This window comes from Budorcas taxicolor, chromosome 15 (assembly GCF_023091745.1).
Source record: "Budorcas taxicolor isolate Tak-1 chromosome 15, Takin1.1, whole genome shotgun sequence".
NCBI lineage: Eukaryota > Metazoa > Chordata > Mammalia > Artiodactyla > Bovidae > Budorcas > Budorcas taxicolor.
The window spans coordinates 63,647,306-63,660,571 of NC_068924.1; positions in this window are offsets into that span (position 1 = coordinate 63,647,306).

Below are 13,266 nucleotides of genomic sequence, written 5' to 3' on the forward strand. Positions count from 1 at the left end.
GTCAACTCTTCGCATGAGGTGGCCAAAGTATTGGAGTTTCAGCCCCAGCATCAGTCCTTCCAATGAAGATCCAGTATACCTCCCCCGCCCCCACAAAACCAAAAAGTTTGCTCTCTTTAGCCAGAGCTGTAGGAAACAGGTAGCCTAGTAAGATCAGGAACTTTTAGATAGTAACATCTCTCCTCTAGCCAAACAGCACAGAAAAAGCTATGGCCCCATCCATACTCATTCCAGCAAAGACCTGGTGGGCAACATAAATTCCACCTCCACCAGGCTTCAGTTCAGTTCAGTCGCTCAGTCGTGTCTGACTCTTTGCGACCCCATGAATCACAGCACACCAGGCCTCCCTGTCCATCACCAACTCCCAGAGTTCACTCAGACTCACGTCCATCGAGTCAGTGATGCCATCCAGCCATCTCATCCTCTGTCGTCCCCTTCTCCTCCTGCCCCCAATCCCTCCCAGCATCAAAGTCTTTTCCAATGAGTCAACTCTTCACATGAGGTGGCCAAAGTACTGGAGTTTCAGCTTTAGCATCATTCCTTCCAAAGAAATCCCAGGGCTGATCTCCTTCAGAATGGACTGGTTGGATCTCCTTGCAGTCCAAGGGACTCTCAAGAGTCTTCTCCAACACCACAGTTCAAAAGCATCAATTCTTTGGTGCTCAGCCTTCTTCACAGTCCAACTCTCACATCCATACATGACTACTGGAAAAACCATAGCCAGGCTTACAGCTACCCCAACACTGCAACCCTATCTCCGCCACACCTCATCACCAGGGTGATGTTTAGAAAAAGCTAGGTTGGACATGTCTATGCAGAAGATATCAGGAAATATACAAAAACCTCTTAGAATCAAGAATTATGTTCAGCAAGATCACTGGATACCAAATAAGCATATAAAAGTCAATTGTATTTCTATATACTAACAATGAAGATGTCTACATCAAACTTTTAAACATAAAACCATTTACAATTGTTCAAAAAAATTAAGCACTTGTATGTAAACTTAAAAAACCATGTACAAAACTTGCATGCTGAAAAGCACAAAAATGACAATGAAAGGAATCGAAGGAGACCTAAATAAATAGACATGGATGCTGCATTTGTGGACTGGAAAATTCAACATAGTTAAGATGTTAATTCTCTCCAAATTGATATTAAGGTTTAAGTCCACGGAATTCTCCAGGCCAGAATACTGGAGTGGGTAGCCTTTCTCTTCTCCAGGGGATCTTCCCAACCCAGGGATCAAACCCAGCTCTCTTATACTGCAGGCAGATTCTTTACCAGCTGAGCCACAAGGGAAGCCCAAGAATATTGGAGTGGGTAGCCTACCCCTTCTCCAGCGGATCCTCCCAGCTCAGGAATTGAACCGGGGTCTCCTGCATTGCAGGCAGAGTCTTTACCAACTGAGCTATCAAGCAAGCCCATATTTCTAAATACTAACAATGAATATGTTGATAGAAAAATGTAAAATATTTACAGTTGTTCAAAAAAAATTAAGCACTTGGATGAAAACTTAACAAACAATGTACAAGACTTGTATGCTGAAAAGCACAAAATGCTGATGAAATGAATCAAAGGAGACCTAAATAAATAGACATGGCTGCTGTATTTGTGAACTGGAAAATTCAACATAGTTAAGATGTTAATTCTCTCCAAACTGATATTAAGGTTTAACACATTTTCTGTCAAAATTTCTCCCAAATTTTTGTAACTATAGACAAGATTATTCTAAAATTTATATGGAAGGGCAAAGGAACTAGAGTAGTTTAAAATAACTTTTTAAAATAAAAATAAGTGGCAGGAGTTGTTCTACTCCATTTCAAGAGTTATTATCTGGCTACGGCAATGAAGACTCTGTGATACTGCTGGGAGGACAGGCATACAGATGAATGAGACAGAATACAGAGCCCATAAATAGATCTGTACAGATAGGCTCAGTTGACTTCTGGCAAAGATACAAAGCAGTTCAATGAAGCAAGGGTAGTTTTTCTTTTATCAGGTAGGAAGGAACAGTTGGACATTCACAAGCAAAAGAAAGAAATCTTGACTTAAGTCTCAGAATTTATCTGACAATTTACTGAAAATGATAAATGGATTGTGAATTTTTAATGTAAAACATAAAGTATAAAACTTTTAAGGAAAAATATAAAATAAATCTTTTTGGATCTAACACTAGGCAGAGTTCTTAGATGACACCAAATGCATTATACATAAAAGGAAAAATTGAGAAATTGGACTTTATAAAAAATAAAACTTTTTCTTCATTAAAAGCCTTGATAAAAAGATAAAGACTGGAAGAAATTATTTGTACATTATATATTTGTAATAAGACTTGGATTAAAATATTTAAAGAATTCTCAAACTCATTGTAAGGAAACAAACAAAAAAAACCCCCAATTTAAAAAATGGGCAAACTCTCTGAACAGACATTTCACCAAAAAAAAAAAAAAATCAGGTGTCAAAGCCCATCAATTAGACAAAAAGTTTAAATCTGAATAATATCGAACGTCAGATAATAACATGAAAAGATTCTCAACATCATTAGTCATTGGTGGTGGTTTTAGTCGCTAAATCATGTCTGACTCTTGCGACCCCATGGACTGTAGCCCACCAGCCTCCTCTGTCCGTCGGATTTTCCAGATAAGACTACTGGACCGTGTTGCCATTTCTTTCTATTTCTTTCTCCGAGGATCTTCCCAACCCAGGGATCGAACCCCAGTCTCCGGCACTGCAGGCAGATTCTTTACTCACTGAGCTGCCAGGGAAGCCCCATTAGTCATTAGGACAATGAAAATTGAATCAGAATGAAATACCACCACACTCATATGAGAATGGCTTTTTTTTTTTTTTTTAAATGACTATACCAAGTGTTGGTAAGAATATAGAAAACTGGAACTCTCATATATGACTGGCGGGGGTTTCCAAAATACTTTGGAAAGAAGTGGAACTGTTTTCTAAAAGTTTAGGCAGGTCTGACATGTGATCAGCCATTTTATTTCTTAGTATTTGTCCATGGTAAGTGAAAGCCTATAATCATATGCTGTTGTGCTCAGCATCCAACTCTTTACAACCCCTGTCCAACTCTTTGCTCCTCTGTCCATAGGATTCTCCAGGTAAAAATACTGGAATGGGTTGCCATTTCCTACTCCAGAGGATATCCCAACTCAGGGATTGAACCAGCAGCTCCCGCCCTCAAGTGCATCTTTACCATTGTGCTACCTGGAAGCCTATATCATCATATAAAGACCTATTTATGAATGTCCATCACAGCTTTATTTTGTACAGCCCCAAACTGGAAACAAACCAGATGTCCATCAACAAGTAAATGGACAAACAAATTATTTTCAGACAAACTGAAATATCATTCACTGATGAAAATAAGTGAATTGTTGATACACATTTCAACATGAAGGAATATACAAAACAATTTTGGTGAATGAAGAAGTCAGACAAGAAAGAGTGCACAGTGCATAGTTCCATTTATATAAAATTCTAGAAAACACATAAAATAGATCAGTGAATTGGAGGTGGGGAACATATAGGGAGGAACAGGAAGAAGAGATTCAAAAGAGGCATGAGGAAATATTTAAAAGTAATGAACATGTTCATTATTTTGATGGTAGTGAAATTTCATGGCAAATTTATTCATATGTCAAAATTCATCAAATTCTATGCTTTAAAGAGGTACAGTTTTTGTATAACAATTATACAAAGATATATCTATTTAAAAGTTAATGTTAATAAAGTTCTGACGATTGATCACAATTATTACAGAAACATTTACCTCAATTAGTATTTGCTGAACACCCATCTCATGCAATCAGCTATAATCAAACCAAAACCTAGCAGTAATATAAAGATATGATAGTTTTAGATTTATTCCAAAGTCCTAACAATTAAAACAATTGACTGGTTTGAAGGAGTTCAGATAACTCAAAAAATACTCTTCTCAAGCAAGTACAGAGAGCTTCAATTTGGGGGATATAATGGTTATTGATGGTTTATTACGATAAAAGACAATAAACAGAAAACAACCATTTTTTTAAAAGAGGAAAGGAAGACTCCAAAATCAAAGAATAAGCTCTATTTTAAATAGGATTTGGCTTACAAAATCTTCAATTGCACTCAACTTTTGAGAGAAATACTTATCCCATAAAGTTAAAAAAAAAAAAATGTGTAGAACAAGGTGGTCAGACTCACCCAGAGCAGCAGTTCGGGGTGTCAATTAGCATTATTTGAAAATAATGTTCTTCTTTCAGAATTGTCTTTTCCTAATTTAAAAGTCTTACTTTTGAAATTTATGAGTTAGGTCCCAAAGTCCTCCCCTTGTGAAGAAGTGGATTTGGTCGTACACATATGGAGTTGCTGTGATGTTCGTCTTGCGTTATCATTCCATAGTAAGGCCATACTGTCACTGTTAATAACAGCATCAATATTATTCATAATGTTGATTTTTCTTCACCCTGAAGCACCAAATGTGTAGTCCTGAAACTGTGCACTGGTTCAGGATTACTTTGCTTGGTTCTGCCAGGATTTTTTAATCATCTAAGAAGAGAAGGGTTCTCTCTGAATCCATGACAAAACCTTCCCTAGCACTGGCAGGCAGTCTCGTTGCCTTTCGTGCAGCAGCGACGTGCAATGAAGATTTGGGAGGCAGACGTCCAAAGAGAAGATAGAACCTGCCGGGAGCCAGCATGAGGAACTCCGCCCATGGCAAAGGTCATGAGGAACGAGGCTTGGCATACGCAAAGGTGTGATCAAGCCTCAGGAAACCCCGTTCCCAAGCATCTACCCCAAAACCAGAGTCTGTTTTATGCTCTCACCTACACCTCTGACTTTACGGGGGCTCTCCCCCATAACCGTTTCTCTCGGAGGAGTAAACGTGCAGCTCCAAGGCAATAAAAATTCTTGGGCGTGACAAGAGTGTTTCAGCTTACGGACTCCTCTGAAGGTTATCTAGCCCACCTGTATAGGTTCGTCCGGCCACATGTGATTGTTTATAGCCTCCCAACCTGAGAGGCAGGAAATGTTTTAGACTTACTAAAGGCAAATTCTTTTGGGGAGTTAGAAATTAGTATAGTGGGTTGGTTAGGAATTATATTGGTGAAGGGTTTTTCATTTGTTGTGTCAATAATTGCTGCTAATTCCCTGCTCTGGGTGGGACAAGGATGTCTCAGGTCAAACCTCTCTGCTGACAGACTAGCTTGTGTGACAGGATTATCCATACTCCTGCCACTACGCACATGATTGTTTACTACCTCTTAACCATAAACAGCACAGAGAGTTTCGGAGTATTTTGAAAGTCTTAATTAACACAGGGCTTTTTCTTCTTGTTGAGTCAATGATTGCTGCCAGGCCTCCATATCCTTAGGCTCCTGGGAACATATTAATCAATGTATTTGGAATATAGCAAAGGAAATATAGTAGTTTGATGTTAGCAATACTAGACTTTTTGAGTTAATGGATTTTCTCTTTTGTAATAGATGACTGTACTTTGTTATAAATCACTGTGTCCTTGCTATGTAAAAATGTAACTTTATCATATCTTAAGACTAAATAGATTTTAAGGGGAGCATTGGTGAAAGGATTTTCATTTGTTGGGCTAATGTTTGCTGTGAAATCTCCATGTTCCCTACCCTTATAATGAACATATAGCATATAGGAAGAAATAAGTATTAACCTTTAAGGATATAGGAGAAATAAGTATTAACCTTCAAGACTAATCATGTTAACCTTGGGTTAAATAAATTCCGTTCTTGATTGTAACTCACTACACCCTCACCCTATAGGAATGTAACTTTATTTGGAGGGGGGTGCCTGGTTTAAGAAAAAACACCCTTGGAAGAAATAAGTTTTTTGGTTATCAGAAAGAGAGGATCATAAAATGTCAGCAGGTCTCACTCATGGCCAGAAGATGATGTACCTTTTTTATACATTTATGTGAAGCACTTGATTTTGATAAAGGTCAGGACTGCTGACCCCCGCGTGACTCTGTATTCATCCCTATGTGTAACAAAAGGTATATAAGCTAACCCAAAAATACAGACATCGGATCAGTTTCCAGAAAGACTGATTCCCCCATGTCGCTTCTTTCTTGCTCCCGTTTTTCTGGCTGAATTCCCATCTGGAGCATGGATGCTATTCCACGTGAACCAAGTTATTCAGCCTCTTTTTCTCCACTAATCTTCCTACTACACTATCCATTTCTAATCTCTCTATATCTGTGATTAAATATGTATTTTTCCAAAGACGCCGACTCCATCCCCACCTTCGAATCACCCTGGATCCACCGGGGCTGGACCCCAGCAGAACCCATCTAAGGTGTTGGCAACAAAATCTTGAACTAAGATAGCGTTTATGGAAAAAAGGAAAGTGGATCCTGGCTGCCGTGTGGAAACAGAAGCAGATGTTGGCTCACTTGTGTGCACTCATTCTCTAGACATGCTGGGATCCCAGAGGCTGACAGAGGGAAAGAGAACAAAGCTGGGACCTGCCAGGCCCAAGACTAGGGCACTAAGACTGTGAAACAGGACTGGAGTCTGGAGCATCGATCACAGTCCTGTCTGGTAGCAAAGGCTCCCATGAGCTAATAGGTCAGCATCCATATAGATATAAGTGGAGACTCTGGGGGCAGGAAGAGCAAGATCACAGGATTTTCTAGAACAGGGGTCAGCAAACTACAATCCGTATGCCAAATCTGCCCCATGGGCCTGTCTTTATAAACAAAACTTTATGGGAACACATATTTGTTCATGCTGCTGCTGCTACAATAGCAGAATCGAGTAATGAAAGAGACTCAAGGTTTACAAAGTAAAAATATGTTCTATCTGGCCCTGTACAGGAAATGTTTGGCAATCCCTGTACTACAAGAGGGCAAGGCTTGGAGTCAGCACTGTGATCCCAGGTGATGTGTTTGGCTTGAAGACACACCTGAGGCATGGGCTTAGAAGTAACCCATGGTCTAGGCAGGATGTCAAAACCACAACTGAATAGTTTGAAGTTCAGGACCTTAGATACAGACAGAAGCCAAGGCAAAAGCTCAGTCCTATTGATCAGACATGGTGGTGATTAAGGCAAGAATAAGGTTCGATAGGCTGTGGGATCCAAGCTTACCTTTAGCCATAGAAGATACCACGTCAAGAACAGCAAGTCCAGTTTCAGTGACTTGCAGGTGGGTTTGAACCATGGTCAATTTCAAGTACTCAGCGTGGAGCAGAGCTGGGAAGGCAGAGGTAACCCAGAGGGAAGGATTTCAAGTCCAAATCATCTGAATCTTTCTGCTAGAAAGTAGGACCATGGTCTGTACTCTCCATTTCCCCTTCAACAAGGAGCTATCACCCTCATCAACCCAACGTGATGAGACAGAAATGTCTCCTGGATTGGGTTGCCAGATTTAGCAAATAAAAGTACAGGATGTTGAGTTCAATTTGAATTTCAGGAAAAGAAATAAATTCAATATAAGCATGTCTGAATTATTTCACTGGACATGTTTATGCTAAAAATTGACTCATTATTTGAAATTCAAATTCAACACGAGCTGTACAGTTTTTCCGACAACATTACTTCCAGGAAACTGGCCGTCATTGTGATAAATTATGACTAAACCAAGCAATATTTTGACTGCTGGGATAGCAAGAATTTCTAGTCTTTTGGTTTCTCCTCCAATCTTTTTTGCCTCCCTGTTCTGGTCACATTTAGACTTCTTTCCCACATCCTTCCATCTCCTCTCTACCACTTCCTTTCCACGGACTGTCTAAGAGAGAGGGCCAGTTGCATCTCAGCACTTCCAGTAATTCTAACATGGATTCAACTCTCATTGATTAAACAAGAAAAGGGCTGAAAACTGAGAAAGAAGAAGTCAAGCATTTTAAAGTGACTCACAGGAAGGAAATCTGGTGAACACACAGTTAGGTGATTGGCCTCTGACTCATAGGAGCTTTCCTTGTTAGAGATTTGTAGCTCTCTATCACTGTTAGTTTGCTATCAACAAACCACTGAAATTTCCCTGGCAGCACGCAGATCGTTGTCTTAGCAGAGGACTCGGGTTTAGAGGAACAACTTGGCACGTGCTGGTACCAACTGTTGAGTTAAAATGGACGTGTTTTTAAAATTTACACAAAGCCTCTTAGATTAAAAGCGGAGGGCCCTGTAAGGGCCATGCTCATGGTTTTAAAGCATTAGGCCAGCCCCTTGTTGTGTGAAGAGGTTCTTAGGAAAGGTTTGAGAACAGTCAAATCTGTGTGACTTGCTTCATGCTGTGGTCACAGTGGATTAAACCTCACCTGCAGTGAAGAGGATGTGGGCTAAGATTGTGCTCAGTGATGACTTGGGTAATATGTAAAACATGTAGAAAATATCAATCTGATATGAATTCCATTATTTGCCCCATCAGTCATTTCTCTAGCAACCTTACCTCTGCTGTGGCAGTATTAGAGGTGTTCATCTGGGTCTCCTTTCCAGAAAGAACTTTGCGGTTCATTGTAAAAGATGCTGTTAGCTTACAGCCTCCAGCTATCGATGCCTTAAGATACACCGCACCTTTACAGCCAGGGTCATGCTCTTCCTGGGGCAGTCCCCTAGCCAATGATTGAACACAGAGCAGGTACCAGACCTGGCTGATTCTCTTCAACATGGGACTCCTCTGATGAGCAACCTTTGCTCTGAAATCCCTCACTGGGTTGGCCAAAATGACTCAGATCTGCATCACGGTCTGAGGCTGTCCCTGTCCAACCCTACTTTCTCTCTCTTTTATCTTCACAAGTGTCACTCAAAACTCTTGCAATCTTAATTCTGTCTCAGTATTGGCTTCCCAAGTTTGAGCAAGCTCCGGGGAGTTGGTGATGGACAGGGAAGCCTGGCATGCTGCAGTCCATGGGGTCACAAAGAGTGGGACACGACTGAGCAACTGAACTGATTGAGGGTGCACTCTGCACAACCATCGTGGCCCCAGGAAAGTGGGTGGAACTGACACCACTTTAGCAAGGAAAAAGATATCACTATGGTACATTCTTACCCGAAAAGAAGAGGGGGGAAGGGCATACTCACTGTCCCGCAGAGCACAGGAGTGAGAAGAGAAGTGGAGACAAGAGAAGACTCTCACACATCAGAGTCTTGCTTGCCTCTTCCTTGGGGTCAACGCTTTTATGGGGAGAGAACTATGAAAACATTCAGAAAGGTATGCTGCTGCTGCTGCTAAGTCATGTTGGTTGGGTCCGATTCTGTGCAACCCCATAGATGGTGGCCCACCAGGCTCCCGTATGCAGGGACTAAAAAATCTTAGAGCAAGTGACCTACTTTCCCACACACAGAGTAGAAGAGGCTGAACGCAACCAGGAGAATCCCATCGTGTGTCTGGCACCACGACTAACGTGGCTGGAGTGGGACAGTGTATTATCAGCGAATGGAGGGACCTTGGTAAACAGCAATGTGCTATATCCCTGTCTGCCCAGGTGCCCTGGTGAAGGTCAGCAAGGTTCAAGATGGGTCACTGGAAACTCAAGAGACCTGAAGTTGGAAAGTGGGGGCCCTTGAAATCGTGATTTGATTCATAGAGGCACTTACCATGTCCCATGGGTAAGTGTGTGCATTGCTTGTCAACAAACAAACTAGACTGGGAACACCTAGGGGACATTGGCACAGGGCCCAACACCTAAACGCAGGGATGCCCCTCAAGACCAGAGGTCACCATGCGGATTCCCACACCCGTGGTCACATGGTAATGATACCGCCACCAACCAAAGACCCAAGTGCTAGCCTCAGGGACTCCAGAAGAAGCCAAGATATTCCTGCTGACCATGTAAGTTGTCTCTTCCTCTACATTACACAGGGTCAGGGAGATACAAGGAAGATTTGATGAGTTATGGAAAACAAAGGAGCTGCATGCATTGGCACCTCTGAGTGTGTGTGAATCACTCAGTGCCCCACTGCACTTGAATACAATGTTTTACTTTTTGAATTTTAGTCCAAGATATGGAGTTAACCGGGAAGGGATGGGGGCGGTGTCAGACTTAGTATCTCTAAGTTATTATCTGAATAGCAGCTTCCTGCCAAGAACCCCCAGGGGCTGGATAAATTACAGCATGCACATATGGGGAACTGATGGTTTTTCTCTAGATCACATTTTCCAAGGGATGGGAGATAATCTACTGGTGATAGCAAAGATGATTTTAGGTTGTGTGGGAACACCTTTCATTAACACTGAATCACACCCAAAGCATCCCATTTCCAGCTTTTCTCCGTCCTCCTGATCATGTAAGAGGAAGTTTGGGCACTTATCTCGAACCTCCCCAACACTTGCCAGTTCCACTTTTTAATAGAGTGAGACCAGATGTCAGATTCAGAGTACCAGCCCTTCTCCACCCTCCATCTAACTCCCCATGAAGCAGCCACAGCAATCCTTAAACAGAAAGCAAGTCACACCACTTCTCTGCTGCAGACCTTCCCATGTCTCCTCATTTCACTTGGAGGAAAAGCCTAAACCTTTTCAGCAGCCCCCAAAGCCCCATCTGATCTGACGCATCACACTGCAGCCTCACGCCCTCTCCTCCCCCCAACCCCATCACCCTCACTTGGCTCCAGCCACGGGCAGCCTCCTGATTGGTCTCAGGATGCTCTTTGCCCAGACACCAGCCCACCTCAAGTCCTCCTCGCCTGCCACTGCTTGACTCAGAACTGATTCTGCAGTGAGGACTCCCTTGGTTTTCCCTCCTGAATTGCAGCTTCCATCCCGGTTCCTGGTCCTCACCCTGCTTTATGTCTCTGTGTGTGTATGATACGTTTTACATATTCATCACGTTTTGTTGTAATTTTGTCATTTGAAAAAACAAATCTGTCATTTTTATTTCCTGCCTCTCCCACTTGAATGTAAGCGCCATGAAGTCAGGAATTTCTGCCTATTTTATTTACTGCCCTATCCCCAACATCTAAAACAGGACCTGGTATGTAGTGGACGTTCACTCAATATTTCCTGAATGAATAAATGAATTCTTGGCTCATTCCTATTTGATATCATCACTATCATAATTTCCCTTTGTCACACCTTTTAATTCTCCTCCCTTTCCTAGCAAAGCAAACACACACACACACAACAAAAAAAACCCCGCAATATACTATTAATCCCCCCTCCTCAACTTCATAGAAGTTCTAATAATCTTGTATATTATATATATTTTACATACACACATATATAATACATACATTATTTTATATGTATATTTTATCTATCTACACATACATTATATTTTTCTTTAAGATGGGAGATTTGGAGTGTGGAGTGCCAAGGGAAAAGAATTTGGGGAATTCTTCAGCCGGCTGACCTCTGCCCTGCTCCCAGCTCCCTGTCCATGCTCCCCTTTACCCCTGGCCGGCCACCCTCCCCTCAGAGTCCTGCCTGGTGAGTTCTGCTCCCCAGCAGCCTTCAGCATTTGGGCTGAGATGGTTGGAGCCCGCAGGTTCAGCCTGTCCGGGATCCTCCTCATTGACACACGTGGACTAGGCTGCTGCTTTTGAAGGCCAGCATTGGCGTGTGACTTGAATCAGGAACCGGCATCTAGACCTCTGGAATGGAGAGGGAGCTGGGTGGAAGAAGCAGCAAGCCTAGTTCCCCACCGCTGACTGATTCTGTTTGCGCTGTTTCCTCTCATCACCACAGCACCACGTGGGGTTACCAAGGAGATAGCAGAGAACAGACCCGGCTGAGACGCGGGGGCGTGGGCGGCAGCAGACGGTCACTGAGGACAACGCCCTCGCCCTAGGCCCCGCCCCTCCTCCCACGCAGGAGCTGGAATTCGAGGGGTTGCTTTTGGAATTCAAACCAGAGCTTGCCCACACCTACTCTCTGGTCCTCCTCCGTGCCTCTCTGAGGAGGAGGATCTGCGAGCTTGGATCCTGCTCCTGGATCTGCTGGCTTTTCTGAGCCCTGGGCGTGTATTTGTGTTGTAAGAAAACACCTGGGTTTTCTCAAGGGGCGGAAGAAATTGGCGGCTGAGCTACTCTGCTCTCGCGTGGATGAAAGGCTGTGGATGAGGCTGTTGATCACCACGGAGGCCCTCGACAGTTGCAGGAGCCAGGCCCCGAGACCTAGATTCCTCTTCTGAACTAGCCTGTCTTTAGCAGGACTAAGTGATAGCATGGGGACATCCACACCAAGCTTTGAGAAGGAACAATGCCTTCTAACCGCTAGCTCTGATGATGAGCTGGCCCCGTTTGTACATGCCAATGCCTAAATGAGACTATGTTTGGATTTGACAAGTCTTTAGGAATATACGGTAATCACGGTAATTCCGTTAATTCATGCTGCTAGACGTACGTATATGGGGTCGCACAGAGTCGGACACGACTGGAGCGACTTAGCAGCAGCAGCAGCAGCAGCAGCAGCAGCAGCAGCAGCAGCAGATGTACCTGGTGCTTTCATCTTTACAAAGCTTGTGTCCCTTCTCAGCCTTCCACCCACGAGGGGGGCTTTATCTCTCCCGCTTTACAGATGAGAAGGTGGAGGAACTTTCTGCTAACATAAATGTATTAGGAAAGTGTTTCAAATGAAGATCTCACCCAGACATGGGGTGTTTCCCTCTCGCTCCTGGTAGACAAGTTCCTTAAACAGGAGTCTCACGAGTCTGAGGCCTGAAACCACAGAGCTTACTGATGTAGCTGCAAACTGCAGCTCTCAGCCAGAAAGAGAAAAGTCTAGAAGAGAAAGCACATTGCATTGGAGGACCTTAGCATGTCTCTCACAGGCGGACTATTTACATGTGTTCCCCTCACGGTCTCCATAGCAACTGGCAGAGATGCAAAAATGCTTCGTCAGTATTTGTTACAGGGTGAGAAAAGAGCGCTGGAGATCCTCTTTCTCCCAGCAGGCAGGGCTATTTCCATCCGCTGGCTTCATGACTTCTCCCAGCAGCCACTTGGCAGGACAGTTTCAAACAGCAGGGAGCCTGTGAATCAATCGGATTGGCATCTGAGCCTTGCAGGATGGAGGGACCTCATCTCCTGCTCCCTCTTGCAGGCAATTATGCACGGAGTCAGGAAGGAATTTTGCTATTAAGAAGTCTCAATAATAAGGAGCTGAGAGGTTGTGGTTTCCAGCTTTTAACCACAATATTTAAGGCGTGGCTCCATTTTCCTTATAGTTTCCAAGTGCACATCATTGCCTAATTCTCCCCAGAGAATCGAAATTGCTTTGTGATGTATATGTATCAATGATGTGAGCTAAGCCTCAGAGCCAGCAAACAGTGTCTTTCTCAGAAACCTTCCTCCCCAACC